The sequence below is a fragment of the Plectropomus leopardus genome, chromosome 20, assembly GCF_026936395.1.
Source record: "Plectropomus leopardus strain MGB_pleo_1.0 chromosome 20, ASM2693639v1, whole genome shotgun sequence".
Classification (NCBI taxonomy): Eukaryota; Metazoa; Chordata; class Actinopteri; order Perciformes; family Serranidae; genus Plectropomus; species Plectropomus leopardus.
Genome location: NC_142195.1, coordinates 6,325,396 through 6,349,751, shown reverse-complemented (window position 1 = coordinate 6,349,751; position 24,356 = coordinate 6,325,396). Strand labels below are relative to the sequence as shown.

The window sequence follows — 24,356 nt, the reverse complement described above, 5'->3', positions numbered from 1 at the left end:
CTACTAAGAAATATCAAGTAAACAGCCTAATTTCAAGATATCGAGTCAATATTTAAACTGATACTTGTTAAACAGTTTTATACCGCATATGGCATGTGTGCATCTTGAGGTCAGACTATAACAGATCTGTTTGACAATTACACATCAAATCGAGTAAGTTCACAATCACACTAATCTCTAAATTAGGTTTTCATGGTTTTGACTACATTTGGAATGATGTAGAAGACACAGAAGAACTGACTTATTCATATCCCTTTATACTTGACTTTAACACTCCCTACATTTCTTATACCATAAACCTTTTTTGAACTCATTCTAATATATAGCTATGATTTTCACATTTAGTGAAATGAACTTTGGATCAATTGATTGAAAATCCGGGGTCCAATACTGACTACTGACTCCTTTAGATAAATGCAATACTTGTTTTTTTCTATCCTGTCAGAAACTCCTCAAGCCTAATTTCCTGTTCCCTGCCAGTTGTCAAGGCTCACACCCAGACACTTGTTAGACCTGACGGGAGGATTTGCGGTGATGTGAATGGCAACAGAGAGCGGAGGTTATGTTTGTCTACAGAGGAATTGTCGAGATTGAGCTCAAGGTGGAGGGCAGACATTCAGCTGGTGATGTCGACCAGGGAAACATGACGTGCACATCAAGCAGTGTTTTAAAAGGAAAAAGAAGGGTGGATCGGAGTGTCATCAGTATAGCAATTATCACAGAATATGCTGAATGTGAATATATGCATAGCGGAGGAAAATCAAAGGGAACCCCACAGAGAGAGAGCGGTGATGAATACAGAAATCTTCACAGCCCTGATGCTGTAAGAGGGGACAGTTTGGTGATGTTGAGTTCAGGAGGCAGAAATGTGCAGATGAGATGGAACAGGAGGATGTAGGGATCAGAAATGCCCCTGAAAAAACACTGCTCTTTTGATTTGCAAAACTTCAGAGACAAACGAATGGTGGAAGCTCGGAAAGAGGTACGAAGGTAGCATTAAAGTTATGGCTTTGTACCAATCCAGCCAGTCAAAACTGTGAATCCACTGGCCAGAAAAACATTTTTTTTCCACTAACATTGCAAAAGAAACAGCTGTCAAATGATGAATACACTTTTTTCTGAGCATCGCAAACTCCCAACAAACTCTTTTATTTATTAGAATTAGATTCATTTGGTCCAATAAAACAGGAAGACCGAAACACACTACATGCGTCAGCAACATGAGACAGCAACCTCACAAAACTGCAGGGTCTTACACACAGACGGCGTTTGCACAGGCAGTATTGTTGCTGTGAGGCTTAAGGAGAGCTACCTGCTGCTATTAGAACTGTATTTCCACAATTATAAGCAAATATTCCACTCATTTAAGAAGTCACGCAAGCTCCTACAATTATTTCATAATAAAATGCCTCGTGTCAACGAGAGATGTTGGCAAAGGGCTTTTATTTTGAAACAAAAACAGGAACATTGAAGTAATATAGTAGTATATTTGTAGGTCCTCATGTCCAACCGCGCACTCCACACAGAAAAAATTCTGTGAGCCACCGTTTTTCTGGATGTGCCGCACCTGACCAATGCTGCTCACACAGGCATTGTGGCTGCTCTAACTTGTTAAAATGGGTGCAGGAAAAAATAAATAAATCAAAACGCACTACTCAAGCAAGCAGAATGTGCCAGGCATAAGGCCCACTCTACGCCTATACAAATATTTTTAACATGAGTTGTACAAACTATCACCATCTACACAGAGAAATATACCCAATGCAAATAGCACTGTTGGCTACTGACACTTAGGTGCTTTAAGAATTTCAGCTCAATTCAATTCAATTTTATTTATAAAGCCTATCACTATTGTAATATGACATGCCATTGTTACCATTATTGCTGTGCTCCCCCCCACCCCCATCTTTCATCTTTCTTATCACCATCCAGGGTGCTATGGCGAAACCAAAGGGCGACTTGAACAATAAGGTGAATGTAAATAAAACTGGATTCTGCCACTGCTGTTGTTTTTTCTGGCACATGCTCATTACACAAAGTAACAACAGGCAAGTCTGAATTGAGAAGATTAAGTCATAATTTCGAAAATACTCCATTTACATGTCCACAGAGATGCAAAGTAACCAGTTTGGAAAAATCTTCACCTTGGATTGCATTTTCAAAGATCTCCATTTTAGTGATCTAAAACTCAACTTGTGTGCAGACAAGAGGCCAAAACATCAAGGAAAATATCTGTTGTTGTTGGGTTTTTTTTAAGCTATATACGTTAGATAAGATAAGATAGGATAAGATAGGCCCTAACGCACATGCACTATGGGCCCAAACATGTGGAGTCCACAGGAAGCTGGAAAAAAAAAATTCAGCAAATGTACCCGGTGAGCAATTTTCACTGGAATAAAAGGGTGGCTAAAAATATCTCTGAAAGACTGTTTATATGGAAGGAGGATTCACATGTGAATGAAAATTTTAATTGCTTGCTCAGGCAAAAGGAAGTAAACCCTGATGTCAAGTGGAAGCTGTGATTTCAGAGGCAGCAAGAAATTAAGGCAATGCTATTTATAGACTGAACGTATATTCAGTGATTTCAGAGCCTTCCATCTGTGCAAAGTCACACAAGAATCCAAAACATTGGTAAAAGCAACATAAAATGCAGCATCAAATATTATTTCCTTACATATGCTTGCAAGGTTAAGATCTAATCACTAAAAAGAACATTTTACTAAATGCAGATACATTCTGACAATCCCTTTTACTATTTCCCAAATGATGGACTCCTTGCCCCTTTATCTATTTGCCCAATTGGTCTTGTTTTATTTAAATTAAAGTGACACTTTCTTTCCATCTTTATCTCTTGACTTCAAGAGGACGGCTTTGCATGTCTTTAGTGTCTACTTCACAATAATATCAATGACGTTGTCAGTCCACCCACAAAATTGCAAATATAAAGATTAATGGCCTGATGATGAATGTCTAATGTGTAATGATTTTTCTGCAATCATTATTAGTTTTTTCTATTGTGGACCATCTGACTCTGGTGGTCACTTGAATGCAAATCCTTGGGCAGCTCTGAGCATAATAATGTGATATTTATTGCAAAAATAAATTAGATCCATGTATCTTCACAGAGTGAACATTGATTTGCTGGAAAGATATATCACTGATGTTCTGCGGTTGCTTTTCGAGAATCAGTTTGGTTATTTGGATTTTACTGCAGAGGCATGTAAATCGTAAAGCGGGATTTCTACTTCTGCGTTAAATTAACCCCATAGCTTACCTACGGTGCAGATTCTGCATAGACCCTACTCAAACTGTAAGGTGCACCTCCCCAGAAATGTAGCCCAATGTATTGGGACGGAGACCTCTTTTCTATTTTTGTAAGCTGAAAACCATTTTCCTAAGTAGAAACAAAGCTGTTTTACTTTTATTTTACAGATACAAAAAATAAATTCTGAAGACAATAATGGGTTTTTGTGGTTGGCACAAGCTTAAGACGTCATAAAATGTCATAAAATAAAAATCCACCATAAAATACCCCATTGCAAACTTTGAAGCTTTTATGTGTTTTAACGGCGGTTGCTAAAAAGTGGCCAAGTTGTGCAACTGTAGTGTAGTTCCTGTATAGACTACCATTAGCTTTATACATCCGCCAATAGCATTTAGGCTTTCAAACTCCTAGTGCTTTTAATTTTTTGAAGATTATCTTGCTGAACACAACGTGTAAGTATCATAATCGACTGTTTGCCACAGAGCTTATTTTCTGCCATGATCCAAAATCCAGTAGAAAAATCCCGCTGGCTTTTTGATAAGGGAACCAAAGTGAAGAAAGAAAAACGTCATCCCTGGGGCACTCTATAAAAACCCCACACAATGGTATTTTAAGTCTTGTGTGTAATTTATCCTGCTTCATATGAGTGCAAAAAAACTCCACTAGCCTCTAGGCTAATTTATGCAATGTAAAATGCCATAGACTCAAGCTAATTATATTAACATGTTTTATGTGTGAGGAAAACATGTCCAAGAAGAATAAGATATATATAAGAAAAGTAATCTGTCTGTGAAGCATGTGAGTTGTAATTGAGTCATTTTTCTAATTTTGTTACTTTACCTTTATGAAATGTTACTGTTGTCCCTGGCTTCATATGAGTAGAGGAAAACTCCTCTAGCCACTAGGTTAATTTATAGAATGTAAAAAAAACAAAACAAAACATAGGCTTGTGCTAATAACGTTAGCATGTTGTATTTGTGGGGTGGAGTTTTGTCTGTGAATCTTGCAAGTTATAATGAAGCTGATTTGTGTAATTATATTTGAAAATGTAAGTATTAAGCCATGTTTAATGTGTGTCTTAGGTATGTTTTGAGTAAACTGAACTTTAAAGGACCTCACAAAAACCTCACCACCAATTTTTGAGACACACCATCACACAAGTATAAATGCTCACTACGGCACAGGCCACATGTGAAGGCCAGTTGTGTAGGTTACGGCACAGACTCTGCGTAGAGCCAACGCACCACTATAAATCCTCCTTAAGAAAGGAAGCCCATAAGTGACAGTGACAGACAAGAGAGAGACAAGATTTAAGTTATTACTACTCAGAACTGATGAGAAAACGGGGTATAGGATGAGACACGTCTTAGTTCAGTTGAGAAAAACCAAGCTACAGGTAGCAAATCATAGCTCACAGTATTTCCAGAGGAGGAAGTCAGTGAAACCAGCGTGGAGGAAAAAGAGAGGTCAGGCAAAGCATGGAAGGAAGAGATCAGCTGGCAGGAAGAGAAAGATAAATGACTGTGGTTTGGAGGAAAGAATGGAAATCTCCTTAACATTTTAAATAGCAGGCAAGCTGGAAGGAACCGTGAAGTGGAGTACTGTATAACATCTGTGCCTGAAGCCTACAAACATTCAGGGAATAAGCTTCCTCCAACCCAAGACAACATGCAGACAGCAGGAACAATTGCTGCAGAGGACAAGTAATGTCAAAAGGCTTTGGCAAGAGATGACAAAACTACTACATCAAAGTAGATAGAGGCTGAAAAAAGAGAGCGCTTCTGGTCTGCTGCACATTGGACCTTTCATTTGCACATAAAAGACAGTGTCAGTTTCTCTTTCTTCCACCCAATGCCGCGTTTGAATTGTAATTCAAAGCCGGGGACAAGCGTTTGGGTAAATAAGGTGCAGATCTGATGATTGCTTCTTTCATGTTTCATTCCTTTCGCCTCAGTAGATCTCTGCTATCACCGTAATCACCATTCATCTCTTTAGGCCTAATAAATTGTTTGATAGTTAAGTCTTATTTTGACCTTCAGATTTAGAGCATTATTTGTGATATTTTTGACTTAGTAGATGCTTTTAAAAAGCTGTAGCAATCACATTCTTAGTGGTTTCAAATGGATTCCGTTTTTTTGTTTGTTTCAATGTCCCAGCTGTTCTTCTTGATATTCACAGCCAGTTGAGTCACTAGTGATGGAGAGTAACAAATTTCATTTTCGTAAGTCATTTATTTAAGTAGAGATTATGAGAGCCATACCTTACTTTAGTATTATATATTTTTAAGAAAAGCATTGTTTTGTATTTGTAGTTTGAGTCCACTTGATGAAAACAAAATATTGTACTTTTGACTCCACTACATTTTTCTTGCATTTGCTTTGAAGTCAGCAAATTATTTTCTTTACTTCAAACGAAAAACTCCATAAATCCACAACAAATTGTTTGCACAGCCAACACCTTTTGACTTACAAATTGGGTGGATGATGACCCCAAATTAAACAATTTATCTTATTTTAGCTTAGTTTAGTTTAGTTCATCTTACTTTATTTATTTTATTTTATTCTATTTTATTGCATTTCATTTATTATTTTTAAAGAGGCTGCATCTACAGCAAAGTACCCTGGTTGACAGACAAAGCATTGGCCCGAGGATAAGAAGACTTTTGTTTTGAGCTAGCAGTCAGTTGAATTAGAGACAAACAAGAACCACAGTTAAATTTGAAAATAAAAAAAAAAAGAAAAAAGAAAATGACAATGGTGGTGGTTTTGTCAATTTGTATTTCCATGGACATTTCTGTAGGCTTAGCAGCATCTTCAACAAGCTTTTCAGTCAGGTTCTACAAGCTGGTTAGTGCTTTCAGTTGGTTGTTTTAGAGTCGCTAGGATCTGTAAATGTATTGTGACAATATATAACAATGTGTTGAGAATATGTAAGTATTTTTAAAAACAAGTACGCCAGTACTTTAATCAAGTAACAATTTGACTAGGAGTATCGATACTTTGAAATGACAAGAGTTGGGTACTTTGCCCAACACTGCCATTTGCCACCAAAAGCTGGTGTTTTTTTAATGGGAAACTGGCAACTTTTCTGCCAGGTATTGTGCTGCCAAATCAGGTGTTTTTTGGCAAGTTATTGTGGCATTTCAAGCAGCATTTGTGCCACTAAAAGTGGGTATATTAAGCCAAAACATTATATTTTCCTAACAATTATCTTTTGGTTTTTGGGCCTAAACCTAACCACACATTAACCACAACATTATTAAACCACCGTTTGCAGAATCGTACGATGCAGGCATCTATTGTGGCAATTGGGTTGTCATAGCTTATCTTCTAGTTTGGTTTTAGCTCCTGCAGAGTGCCAGTTTTGCTCTTTTTAGTGCAGCATCTTACAGGAAACATACAAACAACTTTTACTGCTTTTCCAATGCTAAACTTTTCAGTTATAAACTCTAAGGTCAAGCAATAATACTGTGATTGTCATTATTATAGAGAACATGTTTTTCAAATGCCTGGTTGAACAATATGGTTATTAACTGAAGTATGGGTGTTTTGATGTGTGTTAATGTGTCAGTCACAGAGTATTTTCGGGATGGTAAAAAGTTCTGTGAAATAATCTCTCTTGCAAGAAAGCTGCAGGAGAATTGCCAGAGGTAAAAGTAGAATTTGTTTGAGGTTTTCAAGACTATACGTTTTCAAAGCCTTTGACAACCACAAAAAAACTGACAGCACACTCAATGTTAACCTATTGGTGGTTCAGTTTTTGAGCTCTTCAGAGTACGCATTTAACTTCACATTTTTCTCTCCAAAGCATGATGATGTGGTAAATAATGGACAAATGGAAGGGTCAAGACTGACTGCCCGAGGCTGAGCTCCACCATCAGGGGGTCTCGGGCTTGCAGGGGGCTTAAAACAGACAGCACTGTATACTCCAGCTCCAATGCACTGTGGATTCTGCTTTGTGGTTGTAATAAAATGCTTCCAGCCAGCCCAACAGCTCCCATAAAGGTAACTGAACTAAGAAAGCGAATGACAGCATCAGTGATGTGGGCACTAAAAGTTTTCCTTCCATGAACTGTCCACCAACTTCACTGAATCTCTCATCACTTGCCTGCATGCTGCACTTTAAAAATACTTCAGACTTTTCCTTTCAGTCAACTGTAACATCACCCAGGACAGGAACTACACCAAGCTGGAGTCATCTCCCTCACAGCAGTTCAGTTTTTCCAAACATAGTTAAAGTGTACCAACAGTCTGAACATCCACCGATACTCAGAAAAATGAAACTCCAGTTGGAAACTACAACAAATTCTCTATATGAAGGTAAAATATACAGTATTGATATCCATTTTCAACATACTGAATAATCTCTTACATATTATAAGTGCATTGCTATGTGAAGCTATAGTCCTATAGACTAATATTTTGTGTCATATTCATCAGGAAAATGGGAAAAGATCAGCATGCATAATAGATAAAGAAAGTAAACATAGTGTATAGCCCAGGGCTGGGTGATATGATGAAATATGTCAGAGTTTACAATACTGTCAATATCATGATTAATCTCTATAAACAGATAGCTGCATATGAATGCAGAATCTATGCGCAGCGGGATAAGGTTTTGGTATTTAAGGGGTTCTAGTTTCTAGTTAGTATTGACCAATCAGGTTGAAGTGACAGGTGGAGAGGTGGAACCATAGACTAAATAAATAAATAATAGACGTATAGCTGCCGTGATGTCACCCGCTGATTTGTGGACTGACGTTTTAAGCCTTGATCATTTCGGCCATTGACGTTTTGGGTTTTTATTTAGAGCCACAAGTGACCATATTTGGACGAGAGCCACTGTCCTTATGAACGCTATGCATACCATAATCTCTATATTACATACAATATTCTCTATATGCACACTATACAGACATGAGTGACATGGTGACTACAGCTGTTGGACATGTTGACATACTTAACAGCACATTATACTTCAAACCAATAGAGCAGTAAAGACTTCATAAAAGAAGTGTATGGTGCCAGTTTTTGTTTAGACAGAAAGTGGTCATTAGAGGACTGCAATATATACTGCAGATAACTGAGGGCTCAACTACTGGATTGCATAATGCATTGCATCAGTTGCCCTCATGTCCACCCCCTGTACTTTTGTGTTGACATGTACACAAGTATTTGCTGGGCACTTGCATCCCAGTTAGCTCACACTGACTAAAGTATACACAGCTTGCATTATGACCAAAGAATTCGACAGATGTTTTCCAAAATACAAGACAAGGCAAGCTTCACTGAGCTTATCAGCAACGCGTGGGGGAAATTTTCCCCGTTACATGGCTACATTCCTGGTGCGGCATCGGCTTGTGAGGCTTGTGACAGGGGGAAATTGCCGGTAAACAAACAGCCGAATCTTTGCCTGATAACACATGAAAGAGAGACGGCCCTGGCACAGTGACTGTGTGTGTGGGCAGACGGTATGTGTTCATACCTCTCTGCACTGCATTTGCTTCCTTATCTGCAATCAGCACACAAGAGGATTCCCAGTGAGCAGCCGTCCCTTTGAAATCCTCCCAGCGTGTTTGTTTATGTCAAGAACTCGCGTGTTTCAGGGATTACATCTTTTCTTTTCCTTTCCTGAATTCCCCTCCTCGTTCACCTCAAAGGAATTCAACGACTCCCCTCTATCTCCTAACACGCACGCACGCACGCAAACACACACACACAACTACTTGTTAAAAATTCAGGCATCTGCCCTATGGCGAGGATTATGAGAGGTCATTGGGACAATTTCATATCTAACATTGAAAGAAGTTTGGCAATAATACGGGGAAAATGATAGAACACAGCAAAAATAATTCATTAAACTAGAAAACAAAAACGTCCATAATTCCTCAGAGTGAAAGCCAGCATCAGACCACCTTCCTCTGCCTCACCAGTACACAAAATGTCGAATATTTGTTGCACTGCAGATTCTTCGACTCCTTCAATCATCCTTTGGGCTTAATGGTCAGGCTAATTAGGTCTTTGGAGAATACTGTTGTCAGACCAGTCACAGTTGTCACTAGAGAGGAAGCCAGAGAGACCATTAGAGCCTCGATTGATGTCCACTAGACAACCCCTGCAAGGGTTGTTCATTTTAGACTAAATGAGCCCCTGTAGCTATTCCCAAGTATACAGACAGAATGGCCCAATCACGGCTGGTTCATTTCATATTTATTATTGTACTGAAAGTTCCCTCATGGCTGAGCAATCCCGGAGTCCTATAATAAATGTTACAACTAATCTGCATCAGCAAATTTATTTGGAAAGAATTGCAAATTGGATTCTGTTTTTTTTTCATCAATAAGAAAAGATCTATGTTAAATGCAGGCTCAAATGCTTCAATGTTACAGCAAGTATCACGTGTAAAAAGCATATTAAAAGGCTCACTGTCAACATATTTAATTTGTTTTTCATGCATTGTCTCATGGCGACTGAAATACTAACACGCAAATTCACAAAGAATGGATTGCCGTCGCAGATTCTATCGCTGTAATTGACCGCTATTTGCCCCGTCTCAAGCTCCAATTTACAAAAGATATTGTGGAAATGAAATTCCATGAAATTTTGCAGCAGGTTGCATCTGATTGCAATTATCTAAGTGCAAAAGTGTAAATGTTGCCTTTGCACCCAGAACTCAGTGTCTAGAACAACAACAGAGACAAGTGAAAGAAAGAAAACTGAAAACTACCGTGTCTGACCAACCAAGTGCAGAAACTTTTCCTCAAAACTTCAGTCATGGCTTCACTGCTGCATGATCACTGAAAAGTTCATCCCTGACATCCCTTAACATTATAAATGTGCTTCAGATACCACCTACCCTGGACAGCCTATTATTTTTGGTAAACAGGGCTGGGTGTTGGTGCTCTATACCTTTACGGTATCAACTTAAATAACCTAGTGCTAAGTAGTGGCTGTTATTGCTTATAAAATTGTTTTATGCTTTTTATGTGCTTTTACAGTTTTTACTTTTGTTGTTTAATATTTATTTTATATTTTTATTTCTTTTATTTGATTTTCCACCTCTGGCCTGTCTGCAACTTATTCCAAGGGTTATGGTATCCATGTGCAGTATGATGATTATTTATTTATTTATTTACTTACTTATTTACTTACTTAGTTTTTAATTTTAAGTGCATGCAAAGCACTGAGCTGCATTTTAGATACGAGAGGTGATATACAAATAAAGATTAATATTATTATTAGTAGTAGTAGTACCAAAACTTCTCCATTCAGCTGATGACTAAAACAAAGAACAAGGGGACTTTTTCAGACCTACACCAAACAATCTCAGCCTAATGCTAGTTGCCCAAACCTAAAGACACATGTGATGCAGGACATAAACCCCTTATCTCTTGTTTCAAAGTCCTGTGCGTTGTATTCACAAACATCAACCTCAGCCTCCTTCCTGACACTTATGACTGGTATAGCAATGTCACACTTCCTGGCTTGAAAAAAATGCCAGTGAATGTAATCCATGCAGCAATTATATTTTCATCCAAAACATATTAAGCAACAAAAATTAGTAGCATTTAACCATATGTTGTATGAGATAGGCTCTCCAAAGGCTTGGACAAAAATATATTGCAGAAATATTGCAGATTGCCAGTGACTAATGACTACTTTTAATATGATTTTTTTTTTTTTTTTGCATAATGAAGTAATTTCAGAAAAAGTCTGCCCAGGTCAGATGTGCTCCCCTCATAGGTTTGTTTTTTTTTAGGAAGCTCATTGGGGCAGAAATTGAAACCATTAACACCAGTAATAAACACACACAGGTACACAGACAATTACACAGTCAATGACTGTAAAAAAAGAAATTAACTTCACATGCACAGTGGGCTTAAACAGAGAGCCTTCTGCTATAGTTTGCTAATTGATCTGTGAAATTATCAACATTTGGGAACAACCTTGATCACAGAATGAATTCTCTCCCCTGCCCGTCATTATCGGAGCCACTGTATGAATATGGACGATGCATATATTACAGTGCAGTATTTGAAGACACGAAGCAAGCTGACTTTTCAAGGTAATGTTTTTTTTTTTTTTTTCGGGAGCAGACCTTGAGCTAGAGACAGTTTTGATCACCATGGAAACACACATTTATCTGCTAAATCATTGCTAGAGTCTGATTGAACAGAAAGACAGGCACACATCAGCGCAAGCACCTGAGCCTTGTAAATATTTCACATGACAACAGTATCAAATTTTTCCTCTGATGTCATGATGCAAGAATGTCGCTGAAAAATCAAGTCCCGACATGAAATCTCTCTCACTGAAGCAGGACGAGCTGCAGATACAGTCAGGGTTATAACACAGTTTAGCCCGGCTTTGTACTGTCCTGAAAGCAGTCAGAAGCAATTGATATAATATTCAGCAGACTCAATACGTCCTCTGAGTCGGACCAATGAGCTGCTCTGCTAATGACTCACTCTGAGTCATGCAGTATGTGGTCAAAAAGGTGATGTTTGGGAGGTCTGGAGTCCGTACTACACTGAAAAATCATTTATCTATTTGCATTCCTTCTCTGCCTACTGTTAGACGGCAGATAATAACCTTGTCCAGGGTGATGAATGTTCTATGGAGATGAATCAAATGGCTCAACATTTAGAAAACAAACTTTCCTGCTGGCTCTGTGTGCTGCTGAAATGGAGAGAGCCAGCATTTTCATTTATTTCTTGCTTTTTTTTTTTTCTGTGTAGCTCAAGTTCTAAACTATCACTTTCAGATGATTATAAAACACTTACTGTATGTATAGTGCTCTTCATTTTAACCCTTTTAACTTTTCAATAGAAATGGTCCACCAGTGCCTACACTAGTTCTTTTGCTTAATGTGATGTCATTTCTAGAAGTATCTTCAAATGCTTCATATCCCTAAAATCTGTACAGCCAAAGCTGTAATGTTATGCAAGTAAAGAAATTGTAACAACTGTCAAAAGTATTGAAGTTGTGTCATAAAATAACACAAAAATCTGATGTTTTTTCATCAGTTTTACAAAATAAAAACACAAAACACATCACTCAAAAAGATTTTCAAAAGTAGAGACAGGAATTAAATATTTCTCAACACTCAACAGCAGCTATAATCTGGAAGTCTGTGGTATGGTGAGCGTGTATTTGCCAGAGCAGACAGTTAAGCTTGCCGACATGCCACCAATATGTTCAAAAGTATGGCTGTACTACACGCCTGTGGTCTCTGGTGGCATTTGAAGCAACTGAATGCTTCCATTCACAAGTTTGGTGTCAAATGAAGTACAAAAAACGGTTTCAAATGAAGCACTCTATTGGTATCGGAATCACTTTGAGGGTATTGGTATTGTAATTGGTATTGGTATTGGTATTGGTATCGTAAATGTTACTAGGGATTGACAGATTATCAGCCTCTCCATTAATTGGGAGCTATATTTGGCATTTTGCTGATTATCTGTATCCGCATTTTATTTTAATGATCGTCAATAAAATATTTAATTAAAAAGTGCAAAGAAAGTGTCAGCATGGTAGGAACTTTTGCTTTGTAAAAGCTCAAGGAGCTATTTTAATTTTTTTCTTTTTTTATTAAAATCTTCACTTGGGAATCTGCTGTATATGATGTCAAAAGTTTGAGTTTTAATTAAACATTTAAACAAAGTTTTGTATTGGAGTTTGTTATATTCCAAATTCAAGATTTTCACTTTTATTGTAAAAGCATATCGGTTCTAAATATCAGTTATCATTCTCATCAACTATTAAAAATGGGTATCTGTATCAGCTATGAAAACATCCCCTTTTTTACCCTGTAATTTATACCCAGCCCTTCTGGTAGAAATAGAGAAATGATTGAGCTCTTTTTTTTGTTGTGACATTTGCATGTACCAAGATCATGTCATGTTATGAGCAGCTTCATGTTTCCGTCACAGTTTGACAGCACAACTTCAAAGCAAACTTTAAATTAAAATTGGCCTTTACTGAGTGAATTATGCTACAGTATATGGCCCTCCTCACAGTCTGTTCATCAAGTTCCTACCTGAACGTTGTCAGTCATTATGGTGATCTTTGTTCTTCAGCCTCAGGTAACAGCCAACCTGAAGTGATAAAGAAGAAGGGATACATATGAGGGAAGTTAAACTTATCTTATTGTTGAATAATTATGCCTCTGTTGTGCTGGCACAGTGGATCTCAAATGTTATTTTAAATGATATACCCTCTTTGAGATATTTTTTTCAGCCAAGTGCCCCCTGACCAGCACAACACATTCTGGGGTGGAAACACAAAGGGAACAAACTTAATTGCATTTGTTGCGGCAGTTTCTAACATTTAATAATTGCACTGAAAATAGAAATATTGAATATAAAATGCACTTTACCTAACTTGCATTTAGATTGTTATTTAACATATTATAGTATAATTATTTTAGGGATTATGTTGTTTCTCAGATATGACTCTAAGTAATGGACAGAAAAGAGTTTTTGCAGAATAACATGATGTCAAACCTCTTGGATACAAAATGTCAGCACTTCACCAATTTATCCTATTAAACCTTTGTGAAAAATATTGTTATAATTAGTGTACAGATTCTTGACTTATGACCAAACATATGTTATTTGAGGTCAATGTTCTTGACTTTCGACCGTTGAATTCATTCTTGAGTCACAGTGAAAGTTTGAGACAGATTTGAGGAAATTTCCTCAAGGTGTACTTGAGATATCACTTTCACAAGAATGAGACAGATGCAAGGTCAAAAAACAAGGACAGTGCTGCGTCATCCCACCATGTGCATTTGTTGACATCAAGGTAACATTATCCAAGAGTATAAATAGCTGAAAGAGAGAGACATAAAACATCATAAGTAGATGCAGAAGTCAGTGACAGCGCTGCACCATGTGAGGTGTTGGCAAAGCCGCAGCTGCTTGTATCAAAGAGCAGCATGAAAGTCAAGAGCACTCACTGCATGGCAAAATCTGGGGACCAAAACATCCCCATAAATACACTGCACAGCACACTAACAAGCAAAAAACACAAAAGATCTTCTCTACTCCACACAGCAAACTCAGTTGACTAAGGGGTCTCCAAGTGATGATCCAGCTTTCAAGAGGCAGCCCTAATAGCCAGGCTGGCTGTTTACCCCTGTTTCTAGCCTTTAAGCTAACTGGGTGCTGACTTTAGCTAAACGACAGATATGAGATCAGTCTTCTCATCTAACTCTCCATCAGCAATCACTCACTGTTTTCAGCAGGGAAAAACATCCTGATGAAAGTGCACTTCATATCATTCCATTCATATCTAATCTAAATACACTTTCATACTTTCAGGATATACAAAATTTGCAAATAAGCTTTAAATGTGCGCACATAATTTGTTTTCCTCTGAAGCAATCAAAAGTAAATATTCCATTTCTTTCTTCTCTTGACATTAAGTATGAGCTGTAGTGCCTCCAGCATATTTCTGTGTCTTTTTCCCCTCTTTTTTTAATTCAGCAGAATTAGATGTAGAGGCTTCTGTAATGGCCCCCCGGAGGCATGAAATTATGAGAGTCAGAGAGAGCAAGGTAATTACCATCAAGACTTTGGGCCTCAACCAAAAGCACATTACCCACTTCAAACGCTGAGAGAAATGCAAACACAGGAGTAAGATAGCTACTTTGCTGCATAACTGAACCCTCTGACCACCCATTTCAATCAGGCAGGGGGGCTGTATATTACTGGAAAAACAATGTTAAAAGAGTTATTTCATTTTGTGTCGAAAGATGCATTTATTCTGCTTGGATTTACAGTTTTAATATGTTGAAATTCACTTATTTAATCCACCCATAAAATGTTACAGCAGTATGTCAGTAGACTTCTGGCTGGCAGAAGAATTATACTGTGTAAGGTGCTTTGAGCAAATAGCAACACACTCAAAATGTACATTTACATGCCCCAAACCATTCAATCAGAATATGACTTATTATGTGCAAAGTGATTCAGCCCCGTGTAAAGCATCTAATCTGCTGGAAATATAACAGAAAAATATTTTTTTTCTTCCAACCTTATTGAGAATATTCAATTGACTCAATACATAGAAGGAGACAACGTTGTTCCACCCGTTAATACAGCTTAGTAGCAAGTAACTGATCAGTCAATCCAATCACTGTTCTGAGGGTATTATGCAATGAATAACCAAACAGTATATATATTCTTATAGCTCATTAAATGACAGTCCAGCTCCAAACATAGAAAACCAATTCATGGCTGCAGATTTTTTTTTCAGTCGGTATTTTATCAGTAGCCTGTATTTTCTGTTGAACACATTATCAATATCAGCAGATGTTGGTTTTAAAATGAAATATTGGAATCAGCCAAAATGCTGATTTCTGTTGATATGACAAAGTGGACATGTACAAAATGCCACGTAAATGTACAGCACAGATAACAAAATAATATATCTGAAAGATAAAAAGGTATGTGTGAATATAAATGACAAAAAATTAAACAGATAAATAGATGATGAAATAAAAAGGCAAATAAATGAAAATGCATATAAAAAGAAAGATAAACTCGGGTAAGCGGCACAGCTTATAATTAGCTATATTCAGTCAGAGGATTCAGGGAAGAAAGTTTTCTGGGGGAAAAACATGGATTTATCAGTATCAGTATCTTTTATCGGCCAAATGAGTTGACATATCAGCATGTTGGATATTGGAAAAAATTCGATTTCATGCATCCCTAAAAGGTTTACATTACAAGGCATTATTATTCTGACTGGGTTATTAGTGGAATATGAGGGTCACTCAGGGTGTGTTCATTAATGCCATCAACATAATGAATTAACTTGTGCTAATGGCACCTGCAGAGAACGATTACTGCCCTTATAACAAGAAATCTAGAGTAAAGTATCATAAATAATGCTGCAAATGTGTTCTCTGCAGCCATATGGTGCATCACACACTATTTACAATGTTAAGGCAGTGTACAGCTGACAAGCCTGTACACATTGTAGCGACTAAAGGCAAACTTTTTTTTTTTTTTTGCAGACGTAATTTTTCTTTGCTTGTGCAAACACAGCATATTCGATTTTTAATGTATTTCGAGCATCCTTCCAGCGTAGAAAATGAAGGACCACTGTATAAAAACTAATAGTGTACTCCATCTACTTTCCGAGTGACTGTTTAATGTGTTTTATGTTTTATTAGTTTTTCTTAAACTATCTCAGTGCCTCATTTGTACAGTTCAGACTCAGCATTGATTCAGTGATGCAACCATTACACTCTTGCCGATCGATACTTCTCAAAAAGGCATTAACTAGATGCAGTATATACGGAGATGATCTCAGCGAGCTCCCTGCGATGAGTGGCTCAGACTCCCAGCACAGGCAGAAAAAAAAAAAAATCTATGAACAATACAAACATGCCCACGAATGATTATGTGAAGACTACTCAATCCTGACCCCAAAGGTAACCATTAAAAATGAAATAGTGCGTTGCTACTCTTAGTAAAACTGCTTTCGCAAAGGGAGCTGAAATTGTTGTAGTAAATAAAATGGTGGTGGGAGCCTGGAGACTACATGCTGTGGTTATTAGTTTGTTTCCCAGAGGCACTTTCCTCTGCCTCACCAATAACTGCGGGTTTCTGTGTGCACTGAGGAGCTCATTACTGTACTGAGCAGCTTTCGAAAAATTTGAATACATGTAAATATGGAACTGGAAACGGTCAGAAAGAGCAAAGCTATTCAGCCAATTGAAGGGGAAAATCTGCATTTTAAGCAATAAACAGAGTGAAAATTATGAGCAGTGTATAAAATTCACATAAATGGCTGCCGTGTTGTTAATTATGAAAAATGAACCGGTCATGCCCATGAGCAGCTCCCTGTATCACACTAAGTGGTATTTTGTGAGACACAGCAAAACTAGCTTTTAGAAAGGGTCTTTCCTTCTGTCTTATCTTGTCTCTCAGGGGTTGGGAGTCGTTCTGCTCCGAAGATTTAATTTTCGCCAGCATGAAATTGGACCTCTGCCCGCTCGTACTTGCAGCAGCAGAGCTTCTTGACCTGCAGTTTGGTATATTCAGCAACAACACAGATCTGAACCAGGGTCACCAAGCATGATATAAACAACAACAAACAGCCCTACTGGACTCATCGTGCTCCTAAAGGGCCGACCAAGTGACCCCAGTAAAGCCAGGGGCCGTTCACTGGGATATTGATTTCTTCCTAATATACTGCATTATATTGTGATGCAGAAGGAAAATTATTGTTCGACCTCTTTGCTGGAGCATATTTAAACAGGTCGGAGCTTAGACGAAGACATAATTACAAAAATGTACCTACTGAAATAATTGGCTCAGGAGAGCAAATGATTTTTGGAGCTTTTAAGGGATCTATATTGTACACTGGCTTTTTATTTATCTCACGAAAATATGTATTTGTATCTGTATCTGTATCCGGTGTATACAGTAAGCTTTTTAAAATGTCTTTTCCGCCTCATTTTCTCCTTTAAATTGTTTTCTACTGCAATTTATGCTCCTCATATATATAAATACATAGCTGTAATATAACAACATTTGAACCATGAACATACATTTATCGAATAAAAACGACAATTACCGCCTCACCAAACAAACCACCCAAAATGCAATTACAGTTTAGATCTACGTCTGTGAAAACATGGATGCTTCAAACACTTCAATTCAGTATCTAACCAAACGTCTCCATTTGTGTTCCTGAGAAATGAAGTTGAGTAATGGCCAGGAAAGTGTTTTTGCAGAACATTTTGTCACAGTGACATTGATCTTCAACCTTTTGGATATAAATGTCATCACTTCATCATTATATCCTATAGGTCATTTCTGTGAAATTTGTCATAATTACTGTTAGAGCTGCCCCTTGATAGTGATAGTCGGAGATTTCGAATCATGAGTTGGAGAACCCTCCGTCGACTGAGACTGCTTCGAGTCAAGAAGTCAATTGTTTGGGTTTTTATTTTTTTGCTGGTCAGTGTGATGCGCAGTGTAATTCTGGGGACATTTTGGTCCCTACATTTTGATGAGGAGTGAGCGCTCTTGACATTCAAGCAACTCTTTGGTACAGTGAGATGCAGATATGCAGACCACGGCATTGAGGAGGAGAGACCTTTTGCTTAAAAGTGGTGAATTTACGGCTCACAGTATCTTAACACGATATAGTGTCTGGCTTTTATTTGTATATTTATCATCAATAAAAAAAAATATTGCACATTTCCGATCTGTGGTTCGTGCAGTTAGCTCACTTACTGGCATAATACACGAATGCCAGTGTCACACTGTCTGAACTACCTGCCAATCCCTGTTCAAACTATAAAACTTGATACTGAAAAAAATAAATCAAATACTTGTATTGAACACCCACATCTGATTCAACTGGCATAATTCTGAGTCAGTGACAGCCCTGATTAGTATGAATTTTTGATTTACTACCAAAAACATGTTTTGTGCAGACCTTTGCCCTTCAGCCACCAAATTCTAATCAGTTCATTCTTAAGTTCAAGTGGATGTTTGTGCCAAATTTGAAGAAAGACATTAAAAGACATTAATGTAAAAGATGATGCTGGAAGAACAGCTCCTCTGAAAACTGTTTTGCCTTCAAAAGACTGGAGGAGACAGATGGATCAGCATGCACTGAGAGCAGCTGCCAAATGCCAAATGAAAAAGGGAGAAATTAAGAAGCAGTGATGGGCTCTTTTGCGCAGTGCACAATGTATATTTTAATGGGACCTTTTGTTTGTGTACTTTGCTTAAGAGGAACCTATAAAGACAAGTGCTACTCAGAGGGATTAGTTGGGTTGTTGTGCAGTGACAACATAAGTCTAAATAACCATTCATAATGCTCACAAACACGTATCTACTACTAGGAATGTCTATTAATCCACTGACCCACCCATTAACTTGTAACTACCCAGTTCATTTTTAAGAAAAAAAAAGTGAAATACAAGCCTTCTTTTGCAGTCCAGCAGTTAATTGCCTCAGTGAGCTCTGCATTTCGACACACTGTCCATTTAGAGGTGGTGAAATTTTAATGTTTTGACTTTACTTTTATTTTATTCTCTGTTGGCTCTGCTGACAGCCAGCCAGCCAGCCGTGTTAACATATGGAAACATGCCCACTGCCTGACCTCCTGAGTCCACTGGTCCCTCAGCAGCCCTGCACTGTGCACCACCCAGGTTGGGTGGGAGCCATCATCAGCTAGCTAGCAGCGCTGGATGCGACGCGAGCGAGCATCAGTAACTAAATAAGTTTGATTAAAATGTTTGCTATTGGACTGTCCCAACTGCCTGCGAGCAACGCAGCACCACACAACGTGATGCAACGCGCTGTTTTGAACTTAACTTTGCCGGATGCCCCGTCTCATTTTATTCCTGTTGCACTGAAGTGCCGTAATGGACAAGGAATGTCTGGTTCACGAGATTGATTTAAGGAATTACTAATAGGATACATCTACTGCCAATAAACTGATCAGCAGCAAAATGAACTTATAGATCCACATGTAACTGATCAAAAACATTCTTGGCTGTTAACCACTGACATTCCTAGTATTAAGTACACTTTTAATGTGATTTATATCACCAACTTTGCATCTTTTAGTCCTTTAATAGCAAGACCACATTGATTTATTCTTCCATTTATTTAAACTACCTTTTGGCCATTTGAGCTTAACTGTGGTAATATTATTTGTGGAGATCTGCTGTAAAATAATAACTCACATATACATTTTAATAAATGAAGGCCCTAAGCCGCTGGTGGTGTTTGCTAAATAATAGGATTTTATTTACTCAATACACTCAGCCTAACATAAGGGACTATCAGTTTCAACACAAAATAAATTGCCTTTGCTGAACACAGTGATTAAACACTTTGAAACTCTTCACAAGTTCTGAAAGTAATTGGCCCGAGGGAGCAAGAGCTCTTTGTTTTAATAAAATACGCTCCTAAATAATTTGCACTGATGGAGTTTTTGCTTCTCAACATTATTAAATGTCTCGCAGTATTGCTGCTGGACATTTCATATTAGTCTATAACACTAGGAGGTAAGCGTTTCTCGCTTCAGTCTTCAAACCTCATTCCTATTTCCCTTTAATAAACGACTTCAATCACTTTCACAGCAGTGAATCGAAATGTGGGAGGCATGCTAAGAGAAAACATTCGACAAGGAGCGCAGGGAAGTAGTTGGACATACGTGTGGTGAGATAATTTATTTGTCCTCTGTCACGCCACATTTAGGGAAACATGAAAGTAGGAAATGGCAGGACCCCAACACATTTCCACGGTGCTTTTGGGAAGATTATGAACTGAGACAGACAGATTTTCTGACTGATCCTTTGAAAAACAATTGCGAAGACTTCTCTGGCGCAGCACGACACTCAGCTGACTAGAGTGTAGTCAGGTTTTTTTCCAAAAGTAATATGAAAAGTGTCAATCAACAGTGAAGTAGCAGCTAATAGAGAAACATGCAGGTTACATTCCCAGGATCCTGTACTGGATGTTACTGATATTCAATTCATGGAGAGAGAAGAAAAAAGTACAAACATTTGTATGTCTGGACAGAATTAGTGTATATGGATACTGTGGGATACAGACAAAGCCCACGTTTGTTTCTCTTTGGACATACTGGTTCCATTTGGGATGTTCGTGATGCTTTTAAATTATGTTGAGGAAAAATGGGCTCAGATTTCTTCAACAGTAATCTCACATCAATAAACAGCTGCTAGCAGTGACCTGCGCTGCTTGGGAGGTCAGAGAGGGGTCCTTGATCTTGTTGTCTTTTTCACTTTGAGTTCCCACCCAGTGAAGAGCACTGTGCTTATCTGTACCTCCTACAGCAGTAATACTCAACTTATGGCCTGTGAGCCAAATCTGGCCACTGATAGGTTGCCAGGTGGTCCCCAAACCATTTTCTAATTCACAATACAAATAAAGCGATTTACACTTAGAATTGTTTTTGTACTTTTAGTACATATTTTATACCAGAGCACATAAAACAGCATTAAATAGAGCTTGTTTATCCAAAAAAAAGGTGCCAGTGGAAGATCCCTGCACCCATCGACAGAAGTTCTAGCTAAGCCCTTAATGTCCAAAAGTCCTAGAAATGTGCTAATATCCTAAAAAATGTACAAAGTAAAATCAAATAAAATCAAACTTTATTTATAGAGCACTTTTCATACATTTAATGTAGCACAATGTGTTTCACAAGTTAAAAACATAAAACATCATCTAAACATATAAACCAACCCCCCTTCCCCAGGCCCTCCCACCCCAGAACACATACAGAAAGACGACATTAAAAAGGCACAGAACAGAATGGCTTTGGATCAGAGACATGGCTGAGCACAGACGAGTTAAATGAGGAAACGCCATCATGGAGGGCCGTTTGGACCAGGAGCTGATCAAAGTTCACAGAGACATCGCGACAGAAATCACCCCACCCCAGACAGACGGGGGATTAAAAATATGCATTTAAAAAAATAAACAAAATTCCAAGAAACATGCTAAAGTCCTAGAAATGTCTTGTCCTTCAAACATCCTGAAATGCTAGAAATGTTCTTAAAATCCTAGAAATGTCCTAAACTACTAGAAACATTTTAAAATCCTAGAAATGTCCCAAAGTCCTATGACCATGCTAAAATCCTAGAAATGTACTTAGTAAAAACAAAAACAAAAATTCCGAGAAATGTCCTAAACATCCGAGAAATGTCCTTAAGTCGTTGTCCAACATCCTACAATCTGAAAAACATCCTAAAATGCTAGAAACATCCTAAAATCAAAGACACATCCTTATCATCCTAGAAATGCCCTTAAGTCCTTGAAACATCCTAAAAACCTGAAAAATGTTCTAAAATCCTAGAAATGTCCTAAAATCCTAGAAACACATATAGGGCTGCTGCAACTGACCCCTGGCCTCCTGTCATTTTGAAGATGTGGCCCTCAAGCAAAGCAAGTTGAGTATCCCTGTCCTATAACTAATCCAGTGACGAAAAAGTTTAGAATGATATTGGAGTGACTACATTTGGATATACTGACTTTCATAATGAGTACATTTAATAATAATATGTTTTAATATGACCTCCGTCTGTTTGGCAGGGGTTTGAGGGATAATCTCTCCCTGTGAGCATCAGGGGATTGAGAGGAAACAGAGCGCAACGCATTTGCACCTCGTGACATGAAAACAGTTCAGGTACAATGAAATAACAAGAAAACATAAATAGAAACCCAATTATGGCTTAGTGTTTATTGTGAGGGATTACCTCGCTCTCTGGATGTTGTTTTTCCACGCTGTACAGCCGCAACCTACAAGCCATGTCGGCAATAATGCTGATAAATTTGAAAGGAGCTTCTGCCCACACTTCTTGGCCTTCTGATGGATTTCTTAAAAGTTAAACATCAACACTAAAATGTCTAAAGACAAACTGCAAAATCTTCCTTTGCAAACAACGTTGTGGGATTGAATCTAACTGCTTTGACAGCTTCATATTAAGGGACTGTTTATTTATTATGTTGTTATTTATGAGAGGGGAGGGTGTTGTGCAAAAAGGGGGTGGTCATGTCTAATATTTTTTAAGAACTGGAAAGGGACTTATGTTTTTTATTTTTGTTTGGGGGTGGTCCATATAACTTTTAAAGACTGTATTTTGTATTTATTTTACTGCTGATTTAAAAAAAAAATAATATGCCTTCCTTTGCCAGCTGGTTTGGAATGCATGTTGTATTTAAAAATTGCCAAAATGACATCATTTATCATAAACAGAAACTGTGAGGACAGAAATCCTCATTGGATTCTCAAAGTTCAGACGCACGGTGACCTTAACCTTTGACCTATAACCACCAAAATCTAATCAGTTCATTCTTGAGTCCAGGTGGACATTGTGCCAATTTTGAAAAAAGTGGGATAGACGGACAGATGCACGGACAACCTGAAAACATAACGCCTCTGGACACAGCTATTGCCAGCATGGAGGCATAATGACATATTTTATTTTATTATTTTTTATTATTATTTTAGCATACTGATATTTTAATCAAAATCATGTTATTCTACATGTCTCAATTAAGATTTTGCCAAAAACAAAGCGTTTGCACGAACCAACCAGCGTGAATGACAAGAGTGAAAAACAAAGGCTTTTTCAGCTCCAGGATTTTGCCTTTAACTATTCAATCAAAGGGTAAGTTTTTAAGATCTAACAAGTAATTCATGTTGTAGGGAGGGTCATGCAATTCTCCTAGGTCACTCTGAGAGGCAAAAGGAAAAGTATTTGTAGGTATGGAAAGGGTAAAAAACAAAAACAAAGTCATACCCCAGCCACCCCCCTCCTTTGATAAATACAACAGTACATACTGTATATACAACAGTCCCTAAATTTAAGCTCTTCTGCTGCCTCTGACTCTGTGATCACTTAGCTGACAACATGACATACAGTACATATTGCCTCTGAAACACCTTTCTGTTTTCAAACGCCTCCACAAGCATTAAATAATCATTTGACTCAGGGTCATAAATGCGTCCTGCTAACCACGGCTAACAGTAACTCCTGAGCAACCGTGCCGAGACCCGCGATCGATAAGCATGCTACAGGCTGACAGGGTGAACATAAAGATACGATAGAAAATGGGCTTTTTAATGTCACTGCTATACAGGGATGTATTTGACAGTGTCTGTGAAGACTGGAAATCATAAGTCAGTGTTTTCTAGGCGTGACACTTTGAGACCAGCGTCTTCAAAAAGATTTCTTAAATGCCAGCTCTGAGGGCATGAAAGATCAAAACAGAAAGAAGGAACATGTGTTTTAAAATATGTCAGCATTCGTGTGACCACAGACAACTGGCTCAAATTTATACCAAAAAAACACAAGACGTGAATTTCATGGTTTAAATCATGATCCAGATTGAGCAAAGCAGATAGAATTATGATCACTAGTAACAGGACAGGACTTGGTCAAAACCTAGTATATGACAGGACTGTGTATAAAATGCTAGAGGGCTTTTAATTTGAAACCAACGGGAAGTGGTGGCTTTCACTCAGCCAACGGCTTTCGCTCACATTGCTGGGCCCGCTGTTGCCCACTGTTGCAGTCCAGGTAA

At 38.0% G+C, this 24,356-nt stretch overlaps 1 long non-coding RNA gene across 2 annotated transcripts in view; it reads right to left on the bottom strand.

Annotated features, from left to right (window-relative positions):
• Window positions 1–24,356, bottom strand: part of LOC148186161 (uncharacterized) — a 148,334-nt gene that overhangs the window by 82,844 nt on the left and 41,134 nt on the right. For both annotated transcript variants that reach the window (XR_015775162.1, XR_015775163.1), the window contains one exon: window positions 13,304–13,361. This is a non-coding gene — a long non-coding RNA (uncharacterized LOC148186161). The remainder of the gene's footprint in view (window positions 1–13,303; window positions 13,362–24,356) is intronic.